Source organism: Xylocopa sonorina, chromosome 4 (assembly GCF_050948175.1).
Source record: "Xylocopa sonorina isolate GNS202 chromosome 4, iyXylSono1_principal, whole genome shotgun sequence".
Classification (NCBI taxonomy): domain Eukaryota; kingdom Metazoa; phylum Arthropoda; class Insecta; order Hymenoptera; family Apidae; genus Xylocopa; species Xylocopa sonorina.
Genome location: NC_135196.1, coordinates 8,221,502 through 8,248,793, shown reverse-complemented (window position 1 = coordinate 8,248,793; position 27,292 = coordinate 8,221,502). Strand labels below are relative to the sequence as shown.

The window sequence follows — 27,292 nt, the reverse complement described above, 5'->3', positions numbered from 1 at the left end:
GTTTGCTTTATCATCGCGAAAATCACACGGTGAACATGACTAGACCTTGTTTGAGGAAACCTCGCGTTGGCTATGCGTGGAATAATGATTGATAATCGAAGTAACGAAGCGTTCTACTGCCGTTCGAACGCTTCTCCTCGCTGAAAACGATATCGAGTGTATTTCGATACTGTGCGTACGTACGTACACACGTGGTTTTGTTAGAAATTGTTACTTTTTTGCAAATCGCAAACTGTGGTTTCTCAACAGTTTAATATATGCGATACTATACATAGTTTAATAATTGAAAAATACGGATCAAATTTTAAGCATTTTTGGTTGATCTTTATTTCGAAAAATGTGTCCGAATAACTAATTTAGAAGTAATTAAAATTCACCAAAATTCAATTGCTCTTTCTATGTAGAGAGCATACTATTTAATGATTATTTAATTAAAAGTCCGGAAATTTACCAATAAATTAATTGGAACGAGATTAAGAACGGGTACACTATTTTATGAACAGTGACCAACACATGTCATCGATATATCAGTGGGAAATTAAATCAATTACCGTGTATTTAAAACAGCTGTCGCTTTAAATCGTGCTATCATTTTAAACGCACGTTTCATAATTATAAATTCGCATAACACTTGAAGATAGGGAACGAGACTTAAATTAAAAATTGGGTAACGGTAATCCACTTTTAGGTTTCCGTAACAAGCCTTTCTTTAAACAGATTATACTTAACTCCCTTTCCTGACTATGGACATCTATGTGAGCTAAGGAGACAAAAGCTAGACGACGGTCTCTCGTGATACATGAGTTTACGTATTACATAAAAGAATAGAAAAATCTGCGAAGCGCTCCAAGAACGCTATTTATCGTGCGTTTATTGTACAAAAGAAATACTTTCAACAATTTGTTACTCAACTTTTACTTCTAAAACAATTGCAAATAATTTAATAACAGTAAGAATAGTACCTATCTCATTGTAGTCTCCTAAAAGAAGTCTTCGTACAAAAAAAGTTACCATTTAATTCGCTACGTCCGCCAATAATCCACAAGAGTATTGGCATTGGTACGCAACGACACGAACAAAGTCCGATTCTGTCCAAACAAGAAAGTACAGGAGAAACACACGGGTGCCATTTACGCGTACGACGGCAGTCGTGTGTCGTTCATTAGCAACAATTACCAAGCCACCACGAACCTGTAACTTTCAACGCCTCCTGTAATTAGCAAAGATACATCTCGCGTGCCGCGCCTACACGGATTTGTTTAATTGTCCGGCAACTCGACGCGTATCTCCCGCCTCTCGAGGTTCCCTCGTGTTCGATATCCTTGCAAAGGTTACGAAGCAACAGGAGGACATTCGCGTTTCTGAATAGCCGCGACTCCTGGCCCAGGAGTTCTCCAAGATTTCGATCGTACGAAATGGTCCCCGTCTGGTTCGAGCTGTAGGCATTCGAGGTCTGGTTTATGGCTTCACCTGCTCTTCTCGAGCGGGTGACACAGACCAGACTTCAAGTGTGCGCGAGAAACGGCCCATACGCGAATAAGGGAGACTTCCCCTTAGCCATGTCCTCGAAGGCAGTCAACCTTCGGTTTTAGAAGAGGCATTAGCGTTTGGAAACGAATAAAGATGAAGATACACCTGCTACAAAATCTGGAACAATGTTTTCTATCCATTGCGGGGATCGTTTCCGGGGAAATCGAATTTAGGAATTTGCTGAATCCGTTTAAACCGACGGTTGTCCCGCGTTAAACAAGAGGGAAAGTGCGTGCAGTGACATTTTTTTGAACGGGACTTCACTTGCCAGCGAATCGATAACGAAGATTCAATTTATCCCGTTTAATCGACTCAATCGATATTGAACATTCAATTTGCTTGTTTAATCGATTCTTTTTCGATGTAGAATAACATTCTATCGATTGTATCGACGGCGCTATATTCCGTTGCTGACTGGTCGAGTGCACTTGGCGAATTTCCGAATTCGATTTCCACGAGAATCACGGGTTTCGAATGGAAAACAACGTTGCTCCACGATCTCGTCTTATTCTTTTATATAGCAAAAAGTAAGATTCAAACGTGAAACATTTAAAAGTGAAATTCGTTTATTTGTCGATTTTTACCGCCATTAGAGTGCAACGATAGCGATAATTAGTCCAGAATCTTTAATTCCTACGAACGCTGATCACGATACACGTATATAACGGACGAGTTAATTGAATTTTCGACGAGATTTAATAAAAGCGAAAAAGAGACTGTCAATAGATTAACTAAGGGCGATAGCGCTTTACAACGCGCGCGAATATCGCGCGCTTCGGGCAAATAATTTTCCAGGAAACGACGACAGATACAGCTACGATGTTTACGAGTCGACTGGTCGTGTGATGGTGCAACAATACGGATTTAGTGCAATTAGAGACGAGGAAGTGATCGTAACATCGAGATAGCGCGGCAGTAAAATGTATTTGACATTCGCTCTTAGAGATTAGTGGTCTAAACAGCGAACGAGATATCTAGAGTAAGAAAGAAGAGTTGACGTGCATCAACTCGAGATTGGATTAAATGGAGTAGGAAATAGAGGCTTCTCGTCTCGGTCTCTGACTGCTCAGATCAGTCTAAACACTATATTTGGAAGTAGTAATCGTCCCAAAATAGAACCTGCAGTTTCTAACAATAAGGAACCTCGTTTTTCAAAAGACAAAATCGCTGAGAATCTAAGAAAAGAGTAAATTTAAATGAGACCAAAATGGCGGACCACGACTACCGAGTATCAATAATAATACTCATTTTAACTAGAGTACAACATCTCAATTAAAAGAAGCAATCTGAAATTTCGAGAGATACCGAGAAACACATCGAATCATTATTAACTGACTAGATCGAACGCTTCTAAAGGCAAGATTACAGGAAGAGAAAAGGATACCAAACAAGCGTCGCAGGCGCAATCCATAGGAACGATGGGGTGTTGGGAGTACATCAGCGATTCGGCACATGTTCGAGCGCGTCCAGTTTCGAAATTCGTCCAGCCAGGTTATCCGATAGCGTTATCGGTATGCGTGCATGTTATACACGCAACGGACTGGCAAGGGTTGGAGGTCAATGAAACAGGACACGCTCGAAGCAACGGGGAACAGATAGTTTTAGAAGCTATCCTCTCCATCTCTGGTTCCACGCGGCCGTGAGGCAGCGGTCACACTGGATCATCGCTTGTTCATCTACGTATATCTACTTGCTGATTTCTTACCTGTGAACGACGATCGTGATTCCACGATCTAAAAATGAAACGAAAATTAAGAATAACAAAGTTACTTTTAAGCAAGATATGTACTTTAATCGTATCAACGCGCGCACGTTCCACACTTTTCAGTGGCGTTCTTATCAGAAACGGTGTCTCGAACGCAATTTTGTTATTCTTGACTTTTATCTTATTTTTGTCTGCAGAATCGACCCTCGAATTTTTCTACTAAAAATTACCAAATATCCTCTATTGTAGCTGATCGTTTATTATTGTGTGGTTGCTGCCTAAACGACGCGTAACTGAATACGCAGTTAGTATTACTGCAATCACGAATTGTCCGGTGCCTTCATTATCTGGTTAATAGCTTTGGTGGATTCGCGACGCTTGTTCGTCGTTTTCGACGTACGATTCGGAAACGCGCGAGAACGGGGTGTAACAAGTGTGTTGTAAAGAAAGAAATAAGGGCGCGCGGTGAAAATTTTAATGGGAGTAACCGTTGGTTTTTTCAACTGTTTATTCGTTTCGTTGGCAAAACTTTTAAATTGCTCGCGAATCGATCCTGGTTCGCAGCGATATTTGTTCGGTTTCTTTTTCTATTTTCTTTTTGCTTGATTTTTTTTGTTTTAATTCGAAGGGCCCCGATTTTACCCATTGAAAATTGCTTTGATCGATTTCTGCGTTTTACAACCCGGACGTTTATCGATTTTTTTTATTTAAAGTCGCGGCTTGAGGTTTTGTTATTTGAATTTTTATCGTGGAAATATCGAATATTGCGAGGTTGAGGAAATGGGTTCGCACGCGAAAATTGTCTGATAAAAATACAAAAATTAAGTGCTTGGATTATTCTTTTCATTACTATCTATTATCGAATAGTCGTATTAATTGCCAATAATATATTCGAAGACTTAGAAGGAAGTTATGCGACTTACTAAATTTTTTATCAATCGTCAATCGAAGATAAACGCCTGTCGAGACGCAAGTCACTTCCGTATGCATTAGACTGGCAAAAAAGCGAACACTCACCAAAGATTAATACAGTTGCAACTACACGCAGACGCTCCCCTAATTGCCTGCTTTTGTTAAAATCAACGTTAACGATCTACCACCATTACTTACGTCGAAGGTATTAGAAATCAAGAGGCACAAATCCATTAAGGACGTCTTAATGAACCATTATTCTAATACGTGCGTAAGCCGTTTCCTGCGGACGAAACAAGACTTGGCATCGATTATTCATAAACTCGACTGTGTCTTTTTGGTCGAAAATCAAGAGAACGTTGACAGAAAAGAAGCAATGCTTGTCGTTTGTTTAGAGTTTGTTCCTCGAGATCTAAAGCGGGGAGATCTGTTTAATTAAAAAGCAAATTTTCCCGCAACAAGAGTTAGACGATGCAAGAATTGAAACTTTAACCCGGCCGGAATCCAGACGTCATGTAAAGTGTTCTAATCCAGAATAATCTCCAACAAAGCCTCGTTTAAAACGTAATTGCTCCATATCTTAAACACTGGCGTGCACTAACCGCGCGGTGGGATCGCAAGATTCAATTAAAGCGCTGTACGCCCTTCGACGATCCCCAAACATCCTTGTCTAACACCGTGGTGGCCGTTTCATGAATTTTGCATACTGTAAAACAGTATTTTAACGTACGCTTCGTGGAAATTAATTCGTTCGATTAAATCGTCACGATCGATACGAACGAAAAGACGGTTTCCTTGAAAATAAAGCGAATCTTCCACGAAATTCGTTTCAAAAACGAATGAAAATTGTAGAATAGAATTTTGTTAATTCGATGTTTCGTCTTCGCGAGCATCGAGTTGGGCACTTTCGAAGTACAGAGGCACCACCTCGCTAACTTTCGATCGAATGAGATGGACAGGTGCTCACTTGCCACACGAAGATAAGCGAAAAATGTGGATTATCCATTTCTTTCCATTTCGAAGGACTCGATTTCGAGAAAATCGAGTTTGAAAACGTGACGAGAACGCGTGCACTTGGCCAACATCCAAACTGCACGCCTCCATTGCGGATGTCGACGAGTTCTATTTAGAAAATTACTTTTTTCACATACAGTTAACTGATTTCACCCGTTTAGAAAATTCATACTTCGAAACGTAACTGTGATACTTTCTCATTTAGTCAATTTACAAATTCAATTTTCTGCATCCTCCAGTGCACACTTTTGACTTCTTTTTCTACCCAGAGATCGTAGTTCTGTTCTGGGTTCTATTAATTGCGTCCAGAAATTCCCATTAGAAATGGGAAAAAGTGAAAATTACGCAGGATTAACAACCCATAGCCTATCCGCCACTCGCGACGATCGCTTCGCGTTCTACTTCCGGTTACACATTGAAATCACCAACCCCGTGTATCGACTTCTTGCGAAGCCTTACGCAACCAGCCCAGTCCCATTCATCTATCCGTGGAACGTCGCCGCCTGGAGGTATCGTCGTGATAAAGATCAATGAATATTCATACGCGGGCAAAAAATCGGCCACTCGATGAATAATCAAAGAGCCGGCCGCTCCGTCGCGAGGAAATCGAGTCTCGTCCTGAAAATAACCTGGAACGAAAGGTTCCTTTTCTCCCGTAAACTCGTTCGCTCTTGATCAAAGACGGAAATGCGCGTTATTTGAGAACCGTTATATTTCCGTCCATTAACCAAATTGATTTTTACTTGGACTTGCTGCGATTGATGCATTCTCGAAATTTTTAGAAATGCTCGACTCTTCGTTTTTTTAACGTGTGCCATCGACAAACAACTGCTTCCTGTTTATCGACCTTTATACTTTTTAAAAAAGGCTTGAAATAGAGTTGCATGTATAATATTTAACAACATTAATTTATTTATCCTAATTGCCTCGTAAGTAATTCTACGCTAGTCTACGATACTATTCTTCTTGGATAATTGAAACGCTAATTAAGGCAGTTGCGCCTACAAAAGGGGATAGTATTCTCGTTCGAATATGATCGAACTCATTCTGAGAATAATCAATGACGTATAGATTTTTTCTGCACATTCACTAGCGTCCAGTAAAAAGTATTAGCAGTGTCATTTCTTAGAACATAGCAATAAATAATATACGTATCTGAAAATATACCATATTTGTGACTTTATAAAACGATTCTCATTGTAACGATGTAACTGCTGAAGTAACTTGGATCATCAAGTGATATCTTTATTATTCCACATCTATATGGGGCACAGAATGGTCTCAAGCACAGAAACGTACGTAACGTTATTCCGTACCCCACACTATTCATCGTAGATACATGTATTAAATCTAGTCCAAGCAAAGCTCCGGAGCTTAGGGAGCTCCCCCGCTGTTTCTATTACCATCATCATATAGAACCTCTGGCTGATACCTTGTTGCATATCAACCAATATAATAGCAATCAATCTTTCCCTTAGTATCGACGATATATGAAACCAGTAGAAAAAATCCTGCGAACACCAAAGAGAAGCCCTTCGTTTATGAAGGCAATGAAATATCGATCCCCTTTAGGAAGAGTCTTAAATAAGACGGCTTTATCGATCCTAAATTGAAAACCCTATTTAAGACATAATAAGCCTGGTAAAATTTTTCATAATTATTATATTATTATTATAGTCTCTATATTAACACGCCATTAGCTGCGAATCGACAACTCGTAGAAAAAGGGCTCGATCTTCTCCAGAAATCGGTCCACTAAAATTGTATCGAAGAAATTAATAGTTGCCTGGTGCCTTTTTCAACGCGGTGAAACACTGCCGTTCAACTTTTTAATTATTCCATCAACGGAAACCGAGTAATCAATCAAAAATAAAATGTGTCAGAAACAAAAAATCGGTGCGTCATGTGCTAGCGAATAGTCAGGTGAAAGCTGCGAAAATTCGAATTTTATATAAATGCTTTTTTAACAAATTTTTATGGACATCGAAAAGAGATTAAAAAGCCAGGTTTCAATATAAATAAATCATTTACGTTGGTCTGAGGAACGGGTACTGGAGGAGCTCTTTCTACGTTTTGGCAATTTTTCTACTTTCACAGATTTAATTATCGACATTTATTGAAAAATGTTAGTGCATCAATTAAAGATCTGTAAAATTATCCGCAGCTTTCCAGTGTCTCTAGATCGATACGCGTGTATCTGGTTCAAAGAAAATTTTCTATTATCTAGAAAAATCAATTCTAAAGTTTCTCAAACAATTATTAAGTCTTCTCGACTAAAACGATCTTAACGCAATGCGAATAGATTATTTATCTCTTTCATGAAATTCCGTTGAAACGTTTTGTGCCAACCCCTTGACTGCATACATACGAATACCATACAAAAAGCGTACATATAAGTCCTCGTACTTCCATTAAATATACATGAAAGGTGTACACATCCGCCCCAGCGCACACTCGTCACGTATACATTTACTCTCCGACACGTTAGTTTGTGCTTACAAAAGGTATGCATACTGCACGCTCGATAAACTTTATCTAATTTGGCCATTTTACCAAGTCGTCGCCGATAAACGGTACAAGTGCTACCGAAAACGAGTACAACGCTGCGTGATACGAACACACTAACCACGGGGGGGGGGGGGGTGCGCGAAACACTTTTTTCCACGAGGCTTGCCGCGATCGAACAAAACGAAAAGTTCATCTCGCGTGATCGTTCGTCCCTATTTTCCCCTTTTCTACCGGGTGATTTTCAAGAAACAGCGCGACTTCGCGTGTATCACCGTACCTCGATCCCCGTGTTGGTCGGCTCCTCGAGATCGATCCAGCGTCGCCTCGCCAGAAACGAGATCAGCCCGTCGTTCGCGGACACCTCGCCCCGTTCGAAACGTTCGAGCGTTTCGAAATTGGTGGCGGCGACCCCCGTAGCCTCCTATTCGAGGGCCGGGGCCGCTGTATAGGTGTGTAACGAGCGGCGGAGAGCGAGGACGGCGAGGGCGAACCACCCCTCCAACGACGACGCAGCGGCAGGACTCTCCTAGCCCCGTGGACTCTACGCGGCTGGCGAGAAATGGGAGTCCTGGGTGCCGCGCGTGCGCCGCCGCTCGAACGGAAAAAAATCGGCCCGGCTATGGCGCGGAGGGTGCGCTGGGGTGGCCGTATCGATCGCGAGGGAACATCGGAGTCCGCGGCGTCGGGTCCGTGGGCACAGCCGACGCGCGTTCATCACGACTATACCCCGACGAGGAACACGAGGAACGAGCCGTCCGTCGAGGCGCGAGACCTCGCCGCTGGGAATTTTCCTCGCGTCGATCCGTGAATCGATCACCAAGCTCGCTTCCTTCTCCTTTCCTACCTACGCAGCCTCTAATACCCTACGTTCTCGTTTCGTTCGTCTTTCGTCTTGGCCTCATTCTGATCCTTTCTTTCTTACTTTTTGCTGGTTTTTCGTACTTTCGGCTAGTGCGTTCGAGACAACTTCTTCTTTTTCCCGATTATCTCGTTTGGGAACCGGGATGAGAGCTTGGGGTTGGGGAACTTGGAGTCACTGGGTTTCTGAGCTTGCTGGTATTTGTACTGATGAGGTTATAGTTGATTCAGTTTTCAGGTTTTTTTGCTTGGAGTAAGGTTGGAAGATATATTTCTGGTTTGTGATAAGTGAGGGTTTGGATAGTGATTGTAGGGTTGAATGGAAAATTAGTTTGATGCGAGGATATTATTGATGATTTAGTTGCTTTTCTTATGGGATCACGTTAGTATTTTATTCTTAATTTCGTTGCTAACATTGATGTACAATATTGTACAGAGAGACAAGAGCATAAGGAAAATGAGGGAACATCTTCGTTTCCTTCTCGTTTCTTTTCTTCGAAATATTTTTTACTTTCTTGATTCAACATTCTTACACACTAATTCTGCTATTTTACATTCGATTCTCTTTTCCTTGAGATCGCGCCCCTCGAAAATGAGAAAGTTTCGCCCCTTTAAATCGCGGGATAATTGGATTTCGATTCCAATTTTTTCTTTCCTCTATCGCTTCTCTATTCTTTTTTCATCTCTTTAGTTTGAAATTTTACCGCGCCTGGTTTCTGCCTTTCTGCTGGAGCTATCGCGTTTGAAAGGGGTAAGTTTGGGGTAACCGAAGAGGGGTTCTTCGTGGTTGTTTTAGCGAATCGCTTCAACGACCGTCTGATGGTACTAGCAAGAAAAAACCCAAGAGAAGATTCGGCCTTTTCCTTTTTTTATTTCAGAGGCGATTAATGTGCGATCTTTCCAGGTACAATCAACTCGATTCAGGTGAATGTTTCTGATGAAATATTGGCGTTTAAAGCAGATGGGACTCTAAATTTCCAGAAGCTTTTATCGCAACAATTTAAGTTTCCTGCATGATAAATTTCGAGAATAGCAGCAGTATGGAATTTAATCGATACTTCCTTTTTCTTGATAATTAGGCAAGGGTGAAAAAAAACGAAACGTTGCATTAGACGTGTTACGTATACCGAGAGGGTGGATAATAAACAATCCGCAAAGATAGCGTAGAATGAAACAATATCTTTGATCGCGAAGAAACAGGATCTCAGTAAATCTAGAGAGGTGTTCCAGGTTTGGCTAGCTTATTTCAAGTCAGATCTTGTCATCCTTGAATAAGATATTACGTGGGAGGATCGAGCGGCGCCGTTCCTCGCGATGGATCCCCCGCCTGACTACTGCATTCACTGCTCGTCCATTTCGAATCGCTCGTTTTTAACTCGCTCTTAACGAAATTACTCGCTGAGGACTACGCATCAACTATTCAGACTCCATTGAATTTTCCATCGGACAATCCTTTCGGCCAATCGAACGATACTTTTAACGCAGCGAGAGTTCTTATCGATTTTATAATGATTTGTAAATTTGACAAAATTTGTCAATTACTATGAGGCATTTTTTCAAATTGAATCCAGAGTATATGTAACTTTTTATTGACATTTGAAATTTGACAAAATTTGACAAATTCTTATTATAATATATTTAACATCGGTTAGTTATAATTTGGATTGAGAATATTAATTTTCTGCAATAAGATCAAGATATTAATTTTAACATTGTAAGGCTATCATGTGCTAATAGAGTAATTTAATATTATCAAAAGAATTTTGTTCGATTAAAGAAAAATGAACGATTCATTTTGACGGTACTTACGAAAGGAATTTTTATATTTAAATTAAAGCATGAAAATTCTTTCAACTAAAAAGGCATTCAGTTAAGTGAAATAGCTTTTCTTGAATGAAATAAATATTTACTTACGTTCAAAAGCATTAACATCACGTGGCTTTAATTGGCTATTACCGCTGCAAATGAAATATTATTTTTTCGTCGTCCAAATAACTGATTTATTATTTTTAAGAAAACCGACTTGCGCCCTCCCGCTTCAAATAAAACGAGCTGCCTTTTAATTGAACAAACTGGAATCGATACTTTGTTCATTTAAAGCCAATTTAATTGGCCTAAGCGAATAACCATTTAAAAGCAAGCAAATATCGCGAAACCAGAAAAATATATTTACTCGGGTTGAGCGGGTCCGTTTTTCGCTCTACCTCCTAGAATATCGAGCATATTTTTAATACACCTCCCGCCTTATCTTCCATTGCGGTAAATAAAGAGAGAAAATATTCGCAGCGGTGAAAAACAGTACAAAACAATTTATTCACGCTTCTGGTATTCCTCGTTACTCCGAGCTGCACTTCCTCCAGTTTCTTCCCCCGTTCTCCACCCCTGTCTCTCACTCCCTCTCTCTCTCTCTTGCGCTCCCTCATTATTGCCGGTCGGCATTCAGACCCGCGGCTGAATTTTATTTAAATCTACTCCATTTAAAACAAAGCGCGTTATTATATCATCGTCCCGTTGATCACGAATTACAAGCGAACGAGAGGCGAGTTGACGCGTTGCGGTTTCATTTCCGTCCATCCGCGTCCCATCTAACCTTAGCCATCGTTCACGCAGCTGTGAAACAAGACACGACGTAGTTTTCGCAGCGAAGATCTCGACAACGGGGGTCGATGAGAAGAAGCTCTGGATGTCTTTTTCAGCAGAACGTTTCCGCTTTCCGTCCTCCCTCTCTTTCGTCGGCTCTTCTCACCCCTGGGCGAGCGAAGGGTGGCTTCCAGCGGGACGCGCGGGCAACGTCGCGAAACAGATAAACCGATGAATCACGCGGGGTTCAGAAATTTATGTTACGGAACGATTACTGTGGCCCAACAGTGGTGAATTTCGGTTGGCGCGCTTTTTCTTGATGCAAGTCTGAATGAAAACGTTTATCGATACACGTAACATTTAGGGCATCGTTGATGAGATACTCGATCGGGTTTAAATGTCAGAATTATTTGTATCTGTAAAGTTAAATAAATACATTTCTTTCATTTAAAAAAAATAATACGTATTACAAAGTAATTCAGGAACGATTAAATCGACAAGAGAAAAGCAGTCGCGTCTTTCCTCGAAGCATGGGGTGCACCGGTTAAAGCCTTTCAGCTCGATTCAATCGTCGAACCGAGCCAAAATACGACGCAGCTGAAAAATAATGCCTGTTATCGTCCCGTGATACGAGATCAAATACGCGTGCACGCATACGTGTCGTTTAGCCGTGCACGGTTCCGTTTCTGTTTTCCTTTCGGGGGACGAACGGAACCCGTTGCACTCGTTTCACTCGACTCGTAATTCGGGAGAGGGTGGGTTTGCGGCAGGGGTGAAATGGAGAGAGACAGAGAGAAGGGCGAGAAGGAGAGAGGGCGGTGGCGCGTCCTTTCTATTCGAACATCGGGGTTGCCAGCGTAAGTTCGCCCCTCGACAAAGAGGGCATTTCCATCGGCTAACCCCAACGCGCGTAGGGGTCCGAAGCGCTGGGAAGCGCACGCGGCGGGGCACTTTTCGGCCGCGCTGCTCTTCCGGAAAACGCGTATTGGAGACGGGCCAAATATCGCGAAACGCCACCGTAAATGTTCGAGTGGACAATTAACGCGTGCGGCTGATCCGCGGGCCAAAGTGCGTCCCCTCCGATCGAAGACGAGAATCGCGGCACTGTTCGTCTTGTTGTCGCGACAGAGCGTCGTGTGGATTGAACGAAATTTCGCTGGTACTTGAAAATCGCCTTAGACGTCTACGCGATTGCTTGAACTATTTTTAAATTGTTCATTTAGACGTTGGAAAGTTGGAGGAATAATTTGTCGAAACACCCCTGCTGATTCTTTTGTATTTGAAAGAGGGGGTTGATGATTAAATGGTTAGAATGTTGCAAGCTTTATTTTATTTGTCGCATTTTTGGCGTATATAGATGTCCCTTGAAGTCATTTCCGAAATAAGTTCTGATTCTATTACATCAGTGCGACAGAAATAAAATTTTCTCGTTGTGACTCATGCGTACAACCTACCATACGTATTATGCATTACTCATGCACGCGGTATATAACGTATCTGTTATCTCATTGAAAAGAGTCGGCAGAAAGATTAATTATTTTAACGTAGTCCATTCATCTCAGCATAAAACGATCACTTACCATAAATTATAAAAAAAAGCTATTTAAAATGAATCACTTTTATACTTGAACCAACTAAGTACCCTTCGCTAAAATTAATTTTCTGCTCAACCAAACATTTCTTGCGATATTCCAATGAAAAAAAAAACTAATAGTAATAATTTCCTCGAATCGCGCAAGTAAAATCTCTTTGATCCAAACTTTCCCTCCGTCGCTGCATCACCACGTCCACCAAAAATAATTCTGAAATCCAGCCAAACTCGTAGGACCGCCACGGGTACGCTTACCGAGGACTCGCGAGCCGTCGATGAGATCAGAGGCGGCGCGAACGGGGTAGGTGCGAAACGGAAATTGTATAACGCGACGCAACAGCGGATTGGATGAGGGCCAGGAATTATGAAATCGCACGGTAGCAGCGCGGTGACTATCGGTACGATAAGATTGAACGATGCATTCGACGTCGCGGTGTCTATTCACGGCGTGGAAGGCGTCTAAAAATATGGGGGCGCGCTGACTAACCGGGAGAATTAAGGCACCGTTCTTCCGGAAATAGCCGCGTTGGAGACGCGCCAAATATCGTAAATACCGCGGCCCAGCGTGGACCATTCGCGAGTCGAGGGAATTTTCAAATAATCGCGCTCGAATTTCCTGTTCCACCGGTCGGAGCCGGGCGCACCTCGCCGATGGTCGCGGCCGAGTTTCCGTTCTCCGATCGGGTTGATTCACGATCCAGACGCGGCCGGTTCATTCATGGCCGCGGTGGATCCACGACAAGTGGAAATCGCGAGCACCGTTCGCCGGTGAAAGAGCAACGCGATCGCCCGTGTTTCTTGTCGACTGGTGGAAGCGACGATACAGGGTGCTCCATGGAACTACAACAGGATATGCACGACTTTTTCTCCGACTGTAACTGTGGAAAGAGGAAGATGAACGGTTGGTACCGTTGATTGTGCATTTTCGAGTCTGTGGATGGGGTGAAATTAAAATGGTCGGCTTGTAGAAACGAAGGAAGAACTGTGAGAAGTGAAAGTAACTAATTCTACTTGAATATTCTTTGGTATTCTTTGCGTGTATTAATTATGAGAGATCATAGGATACAGTCGCGGAGGAGTTTTATCACAATGTGTCGTTGTATATTAGAAATCTGAAATGTAAGTTTCAGTTACAGTCATCTTATTTTGCACCTGATTAATCAATCTTGAGAATGTTTTCTACAATTGCAGCAAGATTAAAATATCCTGTATACATGTTTCTTAATATATTTATTCGAGAAAAAAATGATGAAATTTATCTGAAATACTCGAGAAGAATTAAACACTTTAAGATTGTAGCATAATTAATCAAAGCAATCTCTACTTTGAATGATTCTTTATAATCATCCTCGTGCTGAAAGAAAAGATAATGGTACTGTAAAGTGCGCGTACATGTATCATTGCATTTACAATAAAAAACTGTACTCATCTTCGATCCATCCATTTTCATCTGCTATTATTTTTTTCTAATTGCGGTCTGAAAGGAGGAATGATTTATTCTAATTGCATGGACCACCCAGTATAGGAACGTACTTGCGAAGGTGAACGAGATCGCTGCACGTTGATCGAGACCAGTCTACTTTGCTCTTCGAGTCATGAACGTCGAAGAGGAATCTTGTAGTTCATTATTATTCCTACTATCATCATTTGTTTTCTTCGAACCCAATACATTAGCAATTATTTTTTCTAAATCAGCAAAATAGCATTAAAAATGATTACTTTAAAGCGAACTTTGAATATTTATGAAATTATTCTTAACATTTGGAGGAGACTCAGACAAAGATCGACAGATTTCACAAACCACATAACGTGGTAATCGGTAATTCTTAAAAGGTGCTAATGAACATACCAGTTGTTGGAACCTTCAACTAGTATTGTACCGATAATTTCACTTGGGTACCAGTTTTGTCATGCATTATTCATCGTACATATACTAAATTTTTTGAGTGTCTAGATTCGTCCATAGTCTTACTTATTCACTTGCAATTAGCAGTTGAACACCACTAATTTTACTTCACTAAACAGTTTCGCACATATTACCGAAAATGGTACTTTTGCCAATCAGTCCTACAGTAACAGCTTTTACTGTGTATTGCATTTACTTTCTTAAAAGGTAACATCAGGAATTTTGGCTACGATTGAAGATTTATGTTCACGATAGAAAAAAGGAACATAAGAGATCTTCGTAATTAAAAAAAAGCATATTTCGTAATCCATAATCCAGCCGTTGAGCCAGGTCTCTCGTCAAGATAAAATCGAGCCCGTTCGCAGACGCGATCTTGAATATCATCCCCCGTCGAGCGAGTCGCTCGATGACCCAATAACTCGCTAGTTTCGCGGCACTTTTTTGTCCCATCCTGATTTACGCGATTTATCAGCGAGCGAGAGAGCCGCGCGACGAAAGGGACCACCCAGCCGGGGGGTAGGTTGTCCCACAATGAAAGTACATTCCCCTCGGGTACTGGCTCGTACTCACGGCCCGCAGGGGTTCCTGGCGTCGTATTCGGGGGTGAAAACGCGTTGGGGTTCCTTTGCCATCGAAGAGGGCGACTCCGTCGCGGCAACAACCCCCTTTTCGCTCGAGGGGGATCGATCCGGGCAACGGTGGCGCTCTGCTGACGCTGTGCCGCGAGCCCAAATCCGAATCCTTACTCGAGGATACGGAGGAGCGACGCGGCTGATGAAAATGAAAGGAAACCTTTAAGAGGAGGAAATTGCGCGGCGACCTTGGCGCGGTTTCCTCGCTCGCGGCGAGGGGGTGGATCGAACTGTGGAAACATTTGTTGTATCCTTGTTCGAACCAAGTTCTTTCATTTTATTGTAACTTTTATCCCATTTTTTTTCACTCAGGATTCGTTAATCATGTCTCTTGATACTCGAAATTTCGTTTTCTTCTGAAGTTAGATGGTATCTTCTGTGAACTTACTTTTTGTTCCCTTTTTGAAATTGATACTTTCGTTTACAGTTGTAGGAAGGATGTTCGACGCGATGAATGATGGTTCTTTGTTAATGTGGAGTTTAGATGTTACTTGTGTGGAATGTTTAAGTAAAGTAGGATGATTGATTTTTATTGCCGTGGTCCTCGAGGTATTCTACAGGTGATCGTACTATGGGCCTCTCATTTTTTATCGTCCTCGTCTGAAGATCAACAATTTGTCCAGACAGCCGATGATAAGACTGTCCAATTTTCTGCTTCATTTGATATGCCATGACGTTTATCTGTAACGTATTAAATCAGCAATAATTTTTCATGCTGCGAACAGTTCGACTTCAATGTTTGGAGACAAATTACTAAGACGTCGTTTGATTTCAAAATTGAAGTTCAGGATCTGTAAGCTAAAAGCTGGATGATATTACAAAGAGTCATTAAAATTGTAAGCATCGCTGCATCATTTATGCGAGTGTCATTAAAACTTGCTGAATGTTTCGATACGATCGAGTTAATCGGAAGAGGAGATGTCGGAGGATCTCATTTTGACGTACTATCTCACCTGTGCTCCTTCCTTATAGTAGTTTCTGGTTTAGTTTGAATTAGATTTAGGACTGTATATTAGAGGAACACGGTAGAGAAGCATAATTTCTGCTGTACAGTTTGTAACATTCCCCTATGCTTTTGGCCCAAGAATTTGTTTCAACAGCAACAAAGGAATTTCATGACGCCAGGTATAGTTCAAAAGCATAATTAATCTATACCAGATGTTATTGCTCGTATCATTATCAATAGCTGCGCGATTATGAACGGATGAAACGAAAAGATTGTATGGAGTAAAATAAAACAAAAGTGGAGAACGACAAAATTACATTCGGGTCCTCGTTTACAAGGAAAAGGACTCTGACAATTCTACGCGTACGCTTACAATAATGGCGCAGCTGTGCAAGGTAGTGTAACGCCATGCTGGTCCCCACGTGCGCAAGCTTGAACTTTGAAAGTCGTCTATCTCGAGAACGAAATTTCAACCGCAATTTTACCATTCATCATCTTCACTTTATCTCGCCTTCAAGAAATCATTCCTCCCATCCAAACCAACCTGCAGCCTAGAATCACAAGAGTGAATCACCTAAACCCAAGCATTCCATTTCATAACAGAGTCTCGTTATATAATCGAAGACAAAGAAAATAAGAAAAGTAAACGCACTTAGACAGCAGCTGTCCTATCGAAACGAGGCTCATGAAATCGCGAGGGAGCAGAGTCGCAACGAGACGGACTAATGATCATCGAGGTCGGGAATCACTCGTCGCCGTCGTCGTCGTCGTCGTCGTCGTCGTAGCCGTGACGCGGTCGACGAGTCGAGGACGCGTTATTAATCATCGTAGGACCGAAGTAACTCCGCGGACAAAGCTAATTAACGCGAAGTGTCGCGTGTTCGCGTGCACGCATCTCGAAATATTTGGCCGGACTCGAGCGGGCTTTCATTGGCTAAGCCGTTTATTAGCGGCGGATCGACAATTATTAGCGCTTCGCGGGGTCAAGTGTAATGCGATTCTAATTGCGCTTCGAACACGACACCGACTGGTTCAGCTTCTGTTCCGATATTCCCAGCTACCGTTGCTCCGTTTCGAGCACTGTATCGCTGTCGATTGTTCGCCAATCAGCATTGAACGGAACCAACCGCGAAAGAATCTCGTGCTTCGAGGGATTCTGGAAAAAATTATTTTTAACACCTGTGAAGCACAAATTTCAACTAATTACAAGAGAATTAATTGAAAGAGTTGTTTAGAACTGAATGGAAGGCGCGCAAACTAAACGCACGATAATTCTCATCTATCAAGTGTTCCGAAGGGGGTGCAAATGGCGACGGTGAAAAATGCTGGCAGCTTCGGAAAATGGAATCAGTGGCTGCGCCCTCGAAATTGCAATTTTGTTTGCGCACGCGCGTGCCACCGCGGTTCCAGTCGGCCCCAGGAAGTGCAGCAGGATGCATGCACCGGCGACCCTATTATCCGGTCCCTTCTATCCGCGAAATCAACTCAAACTCGCTGGCTGTTCGCGCTTCGATTCCGAATAATTCCAGCGATCTCTCGCGGTTAGGACTTATTACGATTTCTCTCTGATTACTGAAGAAAGAGATGCGAGGATGTCTCTGTCTCTTTTATATGTAATTTCCGGTCGAAACGTGTTTTATTAATTATTTGCAGTAGCAAAAAAAAGAATTGATACCGCGAAAGCAATGCACGTTGAACCCACCCGAAGGCAAACATTTTTTCCGGGCAGACATTTCGAAATCATCCGGTGACACGATGTTTAATTGTTTATCGCAGTGAGCGCAGCGTTCTCGAACGAACATCGAGTATTATCAAACATCGCGCCGGCCGGAATATGATGAAAATGAAAGCAAACACCCCGTTCCTAGGCCTGCGAATGAAGATAAAAATGGAAAATAAAAAAAGGAACAAAGCGGAAATAAAAAAAAAAAAAAATGGCCGGTTCGAGCCGGCGTAAAAGTTGAATCGTGATTCGCCCGGGACACGCTCTACCCGCTCGCAAATTGATTGCAATTGATCGGAGAAGTCCCTTGGTACACGTTCGGATACGCGATGGAAAGAGCTGCTGACGTCCCAGGAAGCGAGAAAAGAGATCCAAGATTTTCACCTCTTTTCGACTTTCCTCTCCGAATCTCTTGTTCAGCCATTATCGCTAATTTTCATATCACTTTCTTCTTTATATTTAAGATTCACACTAATTTTATGTAACACTTGCATCCTCTTTTTTGAGACGCTCTCTTGAATTCTCTCTTGAATCTCTATAATTTCTTTCTAATCTTTGGGGTAAAAATTATTAGTTTTCTATTGATATAGAAGTAAGTAAACAGTCGTAAAAATTTAGCATTTCCAGTAGGAACTAAGCAAATGGTATGTAAAGTGAAATACTTTCACTCATCACCTTTCAGATCGCGTAATCACTTTTACTAAACCGCAGTACGCGCGGCAAAATCTATGTATAATATGTATAAAACTTGGAATAATTCCGGGTAGCAATAATTAAATCTGTTACAATAATTAAAAGTGTGCGATCCCGTTTTCATAACGCAACGCGTATCATTTCTTTGGTTACGTCGTTGTTGTAACAAACGAAGTTACCAACTATCGTGACCACTAAAGACAGAAGATCCGATGAATTCTCGCGGGGGAAACTTTTTACGATAATCAGAAGAGAAAGTACCATCGGACGATCCATTTTGCTACCCTTCACAACAGAATCGTCGCCCCCCTTGCAGTCTCGTGCACGCGCGCAACAGTTCAAAGTTGCAAAAGTCCGAAGGTTTATCATGAATAATTTTACCTTCAAGCTACTTTCACTTTCCGTGTTCACCAGATTACTCAACCCTTTCGAAAGTTCGACGCCAAAGTCGAACACCGTAATTACTCGGTTGCCACATTTAACGCTTTACCCAGTTCGCTCTAGAGGGCCATAGAAAATAATTCGACAACGCAAAATGAAAAACAGCTTCGAAACTGTAGGTAGACTCGAATTTATTTCGATTCTTGAATAAACGTGATCGATATCAAAAATGGTAATTACATTTGCACTGAGCAAAAGCACGGATAAAATGTATTTAATCGATGTTGGAATGCGGAGAACATCTTCCTAGTTTATAATTTTATTTAGATCGATTCGTGATTGTTTTATTCAAGAAAGTTGGGGCAGAGAGAGCAATTCTAATTTGTACAAATATTTGCTTCAAACTGATTTGCGAGAAATTCAAATCTCTTAATAAAGATAACTGGCTTGTTAAATTTATGAAACTATTTAATCTACTTAAAAGAATATGATTTCAGCTAATAATTATTAAGAAAATACGGTATTAAAAATATAAAAAGCAGACGAACGGATATAAAGAGTATACATTTCCTCTCGAATTGAGAAGACATTTATATCGTCTTTCAAATAATTTTTGAAATGCATTTCTCACATGCATCACTGCAGAGTGTAACAAAAGCGTTGATATAGTATAGTGATAAGCAATTTATCATATAAAAATATTACGATACACTGCGGATTTATATTGAAAGAAACTTTAAAAAACCATTCAACTTATGAGTCATACTATCGTTAAAAATATATTTCTTACGCATTGTATATTCCACAAAGATTTCGTTTCCCAATGCGTTCCACCAAATAAATTTCTCACGTATCGATAATAATTATAAACTAATTAAACATAATAAAAACTAAACTTTCATAATTGCACACATTCGAACGCTCGTTCATCTTCAGAACCTTCGTTTTCGTAAACGTACAAGAAATGGTCAGTTAAATGCGAAAGTGCAACGAAAAGGAAAATCCAAATCAATAGCTATACGTAGCAACGTTGACACCGTAGGAATCTCTCGCAATATAATCGCGCACGGTGATAATTGTGAACGGCACGAGCAGCAATAATGAGCGAAATTGAAGTGGCTGGGTAATTGAAGAAATACCGTTCGAATTCGCGTTATTAGATCTGACAATAAAGTAATGGAACACGCGTGTGCCACTCTAATCTCCCCGCTGTGCGCGTACACGCGTTTGCTTTACCAAATCGCGTGTACGTGGATCTGATTACGTGAATGTACGTATCCACGGGTATGTGCGCGCCTATCAATCTACGGATGGGCATCTACGGGCGCGCGCATCGGATCGCGCGAGCGCATTGGTGCACAGGAGGATCCATTTTGGTGCGCTGCATGTAAATTCGATTACACAGGCTCGGCTGCTGAACGTGTGCGCGCGTTCGGTTTCGAGGTGTGTTGCGTACATCGTTTTATAATTTAATATTCTGGGGAAAAATAGGGGTAGGTGTCAGTAAAGTTCGACAGCAAAGGAATTGGGGATGTTGAAAAGGACGTTAAAGAACAGCCAGTGGAATTGTAAAAGATCTTCTTCTATATCTATTCCAAGTGATCATCGATTTGCCTACAATTGTACATCTAAAATGCCATTACCATTTGAAATATCTTTGGAGCTTCTCATTTCATTTTATATTAGAAGAGGAACGTTGTTCATGATTAACGCGATGTACGAACGTCGATCGATCGATTTGAAGTCATCAAAGGGGATCGAAGAGCTCATGATAAAAGTATTTTTCACGTCGAACATCGGGCGGTGGCAAAAATCAGTGACAAAAGTATAATGGACGAAGCTCGGGAAACCGCTGTTCTGAAAGCGCTATTGGCGAATGAATTATTCCGCGCAATACATTCTAGCTGTAAAACCGTGTACATGCAGCGGAGATCCGCGCGTGGAGGCTCTGTGCATTCGAAACGGTCGACCATTTTCCTCTAAAATTTATTAATACGTCTATTCGGCTAAATGTTCGCTTTTTATACGTGTATCCGCAATGAAACGCACGCGCGGGCTCATTGAAAGCCTCGTTGATAATGGCCGTGCTCTGCGAATTATCCTAAAACAGGCTTAACTCGCACCGGAAAGGAGACGGTGGCCATTTTTCGGCAGCGTACGCGTCGAAACTCGAAATTGTCACGTAAACTTTTATTCTAGAACTTTTTTTAATATCTCACCAGCGCTAGAAACTGTAAATGTTTGTTTTATATGGTATTTCTCTTTTTTTTAATTTCCTCTTTATTTATTTGCAATTTGAAGACTTGTTTGCGCGTGAACACACTGTATCTAATGAAAAATATTTAATGAATGTATTGATAGGGGGAAACGATAGAAATATTCTGCAAACAAATGCAAGAGGAAAATATTTCATAAAAGTATAAAAAGTAGAACGGAAGCGTACTCTCGAGCAGACATCTTGTTCGATTCAAATTGCAAGGCTAGAAACCTCGCGTACTATTTCATGGTGAGCTATCATCCCTGGTGACCATGGCCCTTTAAAAAATCACCCTACGACAGGGTGCAGTCGAAAAACTGCAAAATATTTGACCAAGGCGAGGTTGCAGCGGAACTGGGAAGCTCAGGACAACCGTGCACGGCTGGTGTTTTTTTTCCACCCTCTTCCACCCTTGTTCACCACCGCCGTCTCTGTTTTCCCTTTCCCTCTCGACGTGACGGGGAAAGTAAACGCAGCAGCGATTCAAACGTCAAAGATTTCTCGAAATTGGCAAACAATCCGTACGATCGAATTTTTCCGGATCAACATCAAGTCGGCTATTGTTCGACGCGCGAAATAGTGGCTGCAAAGCACGATCTCTACGAAAATGGTTGATTTTTATCAGTGGAAATCGTTTCCCTTTTTTCTTTCATGGGACGGTTTCATTCTTTCTCGCGCAACAAGAATAAACGTGCGTGCGTTCTCTGTGAAAAGTTTCATACGAATTCAATTTAATAAATAGTAATTTGAGTGCGAGAAACTAATGTTAACCAGTCTTCTGTTCTATGTTGGTTATGCGATAAGTAATCGGGCATTCGATGTGCTGTCAACTGAACTTCGCCTGTGATAAAAAGAAATTTAAATTTAGCTGCATAAATACTGTGGAATGTATTAATGAATCGAGAGAAAAAAAAAGAGGGAAAGAAAAGAGTGGGAAATGAAAACGAAAGGAACGTTCAAAGCTCGAAGGTAAATACTGGTTCACGTTTTCCAAACGAACTCGTTTACACGAATTTGTGACGGCCAATTGAAATTCAATCAGTTGCAATGATTTCGTTTTTCAACACCAATCGCATAACCAGTTTTTAAGAATTAATCGTTCGAGTACAATTAATTGACTATCGATTCTACTTTCGCTGTTCGTACACTGTAAATACAGACAATCTGTTTCTGTTTATTAATATGTGTTAAAGAATCGCGAGTATACGATTCAAATTGTTTCAGAAACGATTCTTAAGTGGAGAAAGTAAATTTGAATTTAGAAATATACAAATAGCGGTTTTCATAAGTGTAATACTTATGAAATCTGAAAGCAAGAAAGGAAAGCTTTTAATTACACACGCGCTTCTTTAGATAAAAATCCCTTCCATTTCTGCAACTCAGTATTTTTACATAAAAAAAACGAGCCTCCCTTTAATCTAAATGTACGCGCACGTATACTCGTAAAAATACCTTCAATTTTATTAACAAGATTAAATGAAACTCTTTATTACTAAGACTTAATTAAACGAGATTATAAAATTACCCATTATGTCCGCTTTTACATTAATCGAGCGCAATCTCGGCAATATAAAAATGCGTAAAAACACATGGAAATCGATTATAAAAATCAGACTCATTCTCATCAATAAAATATAACTTCTCTTTTTACGTACCGAAGTATTAACCGGTTTCGAAACGAGTTCAGGAACCCGACTACGGATGATTGCAAGATCCTGTGGTATAATCATCTCGAAGGAGCGTTTCCTATTATCATTTCTTATAATAGCTGCTCAAACTTTCAACCTTCACCCCATCAACCCGGTGGTACATCGTACGTACATTAAATATCGTCGTGCCGTGCAACCTGGTGACCTTGAATAACCCTTCTTCCATGGATCACTGAACTCTCCTTGAGAGCGAATTCTCCTTGTCACCAGGTAGACTGAAAAATGCATTATGTACTCCATTTAAAGGAGCCAGCTGTATTCCAAGGAGAGCTCCTTGAAGCCCTACCTCAAAGAACTGATCGTTGCGCCATACTACTTTTTTTTCTTCTTTTATTCACAGTAACACCTTTCGAAATCTGCTGTTTCGTTGTTTTTCTTGTCACATTAAATCGGACGATTTTTACTTCGACCTGTATTTTTACGTTAAAGAGGGTGGTTTTCAGTGTTTTATCTTGATGTACATTTTTCTTGTACCGTCAGTGTTCGAAAGGAAGGACAATTTGTAATTTGAATTCTTTTGTCGTAGCTTAAATTGGGGATCGAATGAATCGCAGGCTTCCGTTTGGTGGAACCGGTTGTTTATTTACATTAACGTTCCCGTTTGGGGTGTACAGGACCGATTACCATTATCAACCTGGCGCGTTAAGCGCGGTCCTATCCTCCAGGATCCCGGTGATGCACGACCCGCGGCGGTTTTAAATATCGCGCGTTTAAATATTCCGAATGGTAAGATTTAAAAACCTTATATTTCACCAGCCGCGCGTTTTAACCGCACACTTCGCGTTATTCCTCGCTGTTTACCTCGCGCATTTCGAGCAATTACCGCACGTCACTTATAGCATCCTGCATTCTGAAGAAATATGGCCGATGATCTTCGCGTTTCCCGAAAGAACCACGTATCGAAGTAGAATTCTAACAAAATTACCAAGACTCTCATTAATACGAGACTACTCGCGGAAATTTTATTCAGAACGAAGAGATCGATGGTATAAACAAGTAGTTCCCCAAATCTTGATGTAGCACCATCGTATTCTATAACTTTCTCTGCCTTACAAATGATTCTTTTCAACAGGCGAAGATTATGAATGGAAAAATGTAGAAAATCGAAGCGGAAGTCGAATTGCATCGATCGAACGGAGAAAGATTCGTTTGAGAAAAAAGGGAGATGGGAGAGGGGGAAAAAGGAAGGGTGGAATAGGGTGTCTGTCAACAGCGCCGCGTCCTTCGGCGACAAGGACGAACGTGGTCCCGCGTCCCATCTTGGGAGACTCCCACCGTGACGAGGGTTCGGTTGGTGCGAGGGAGACGCCCTCGCGTCCACGCGAGTAGGGTGGAAAAGCTCATATCCCCTAATGAAGTAAAACGGGACGTCGTCCTGTGTCTGCGTACGTGGGCAGAGCGGAGCGAGAGAGGGTGAAGGGTGCAGGAGGAATCGCCAGAGAGGAGAGAGGCAAAAAGGGGTGTTCTGCGAGCAAGGGCGGCGATCGCGAGCTCTTCTGAAGGTTTCGCGCGGAACAGAGAAAGACGAAAAGTGAAAGGGAAGACCGTAACGAGGACAGAGACGGCAAAAAAAAGGAAAATAAAGGAAGAGGAAGCTTTAGGAGGGAATGATGTGGGGAAAGAGACGAGAAGGGAGAAGGAGAAGGGCTAGGAGAAAATTTGAAGAAGGAATAAAACTAAAGAAAATGATAAAGAGCGAGGGATGACTATTACGAAGAATGAGAAGAAACAAATGAAAACAGAAGAAGATTATTGCGAGAAATAAGAGGAAGAAATGTGCTGGCGCGTAAAGCAGAGAAAGTCGAAGAGGAGGAGGGATGATTTTAGCGAAAAATAGGACGAAGAGAGACACGAGGAAGTAGAGGGATAATTCTAGCGAAGAAAGACAAGGTGTACGTGCTTGAAGGAGAGACACGATACGTAGTCGACAGTGACGAAGCACCCTTCGCTCAGAAGGGAGGAAGAGAGAATCGCAGGAATAAAGAAAGAGGTGAGATACCAATAGGAAACGAGCTACGAGGGATGATGGCACAGACTACGGTAAGAAGAGTGAGAGAAAGTAACGCCAAATGAAACGGGGGTGGTTGTGAATCGAAGGGTTTCCCTTTCGTTGTTCCTGTGTTCCCTTTTTCGATCCTCTTCCTTCAGGAAATTTCGAACACAGTCTTGTTCAGTGACACCCATAAGTGGAAGTGTTTGAAGGGGTTGCGTCGCAGACGACGTCTTTTTATTTTACTGTCCTTTGATGACTGATACTTTTCATTAAGAAAGTGTTACATAGATCCTTAAAATGAAAATTAATATAATTCTAGATAAGTACCAACTGTTATATACAGAATTAGGTCCTGACTGATGGTCGTATGATTAGCAGCTGAACGAAATTAACAAGACACCGTTCGTTACGATCGATCGAGGAACGAAAACGCGGCGAATCCGGGATGGATTGAAATTATTCCCGGTAGCCAGGCGAAATTATTCCGGCGCGCCGCATAACGTTCCAGAACTCTTGACTCCTTTGTCCGAAACGACGTCTGAAATCGTAAAACTGCACTCAATTAAAGGGTTAGACCGCTCGTCAAACGTTACTGCCCACTTGCTGCGGGACGTTCGTTCCGTCTGGCCGCGATAACGCTCGTCGCAATAAACCTGGGGCCATCGCGTATATGTATACATAGCTACATAGTCCATATAGAATGTGTCTGTATATATAATAAACCTGAAACATCGTCTGGGTACAGAGTGTTAGGTAACTGTCAGCGAGAGCAGAGAAATTAACGGATGATCTGGAAGCTAAAATAAGACGAAAATCAGGAATAACAAAATTCCGTGAGAGGCTTCGTTTTCGAGGAAAATGGCCTTAGAAATTCGTTGCGCGTGTATGGAGGGTATCCACACGTGGTCAAGTGACATTAACAATGGCCGTGTATCATTTAATGCACGCGTGCCTACCTAACGGAGTTTTAAAGTCGTTTTCCGTGAGAACGAGGCCCCAAACGCAATTATTTTATTCCCGACTTTCGTCCCGTTTTGATCTACAGACTTGCTGTACTTATACCTTTTGATGTAAATTATAATTACGCCAGCTAAAATTATTTATAAAAGAATATGGAAATACTAAATAAATATCAAATAGCATTTAACATTCAACAGATGGTAATTCTTTAAAATTAATAATACGTATACATTTGTGATTGTAGATAGAAGTCACATTCGTATGGACAGCCACCCCTTCGTTCCACCAGAATTGCAGTTTCATTAGGTCCAGTATACACAAGGTAGGATATTTTCAATCATAAAAATTGATATCAATGAATGCATTATAATTAAAATATGAATCCTTGCAATATGGATCTTGGTGAAAAAATGCACGAGAATATTCACTTAAACATCATGATCGTGACGTATCTATAGAAAGTTCACTCGTTCTCACTTTGGAGTCATTTCTCGCGGTCCAACTGAGACTCGTTACGATAACAGCAGTAGGTCCATTTACAATTTCCTCTAATCTCAAATGAGCATTTACCACGGTTTACTCTACATGTCTCTGGCGTTTATCGCGCTAGGGGTGGAAAAAACCATGGCAGGCTATTTAGAGATAAAAAAAAAAGAAAAGTGGCAGAGCTTAAAATTCTACCGGGCTTCTTCATCGGTGCAAATGGTCTCCCCTATTACAATTTTCCCCGTTATTTAATCTGGCTCGAATGCTGCGAGCAGAATAATTTATTGTTTAGCCGGTTTAGCATCGCTGAATTTCTAAATGAGTATTATATGACTGATTAAATTTTATTGACACTCGTTAGTGTAAATTTCATGGAAGTAAATATGTATTTCATTTTCCCTAATACATATTTTACGATGGATGCTAGTCGTCTGGAGTCGTTTGGGTTTTACGAACTATTTGAAGATCGACGCAGTAAAGAAACTGTCACCTTGGTACTTGTATTTAATTAAAACTGCAATTCAAATCGTATTTTCATATGAAAAAAACATAATGTATCGCTATTGTCGATTATAGATAATTAGGCACGGACAAACTTTTCACTTTTGTTATAATGAGAATGCCATGACAGTTTGCACGACAGGCCCGTATGAGTGCCCTATTAATTTCGAGTGTAAAGATGGGCTAGCAAGAATTCAACGTGAAAATGTTCTGCCATGCGCACGTTGCACCCCATAGTGTCCTACTCGCTACCATAAGATACTCTGTATATCGTCTCACCTTCAACCCTTACGCGTGATGAGGATTCGCTATTACATTGTCCAAAACATACTAAACTATATAACGAACCATGAACCTTGCTCTTTATGTCGCTTATAACTCGCACAAGCGGTTCCTAGAATATTGAC

The 27,292-nt window shown here is 41.3% G+C and overlaps 1 long non-coding RNA gene across 1 annotated transcript in view; it reads left to right on the top strand.

The window, feature by feature from the left end:
- Window positions 1–26,221, top strand: part of LOC143422634 (uncharacterized) — a 153,229-nt gene extending 127,008 nt beyond the window's left edge. Inside the window, exon 7 of the long non-coding RNA XR_013101747.1 lies at window positions 26,143–26,221. This is a non-coding gene — a long non-coding RNA (uncharacterized LOC143422634). The remainder of the gene's footprint in view (window positions 1–26,142) is intronic.
- The last annotated feature ends 1,071 nt before the right edge of the window (window positions 26,222–27,292 follow it).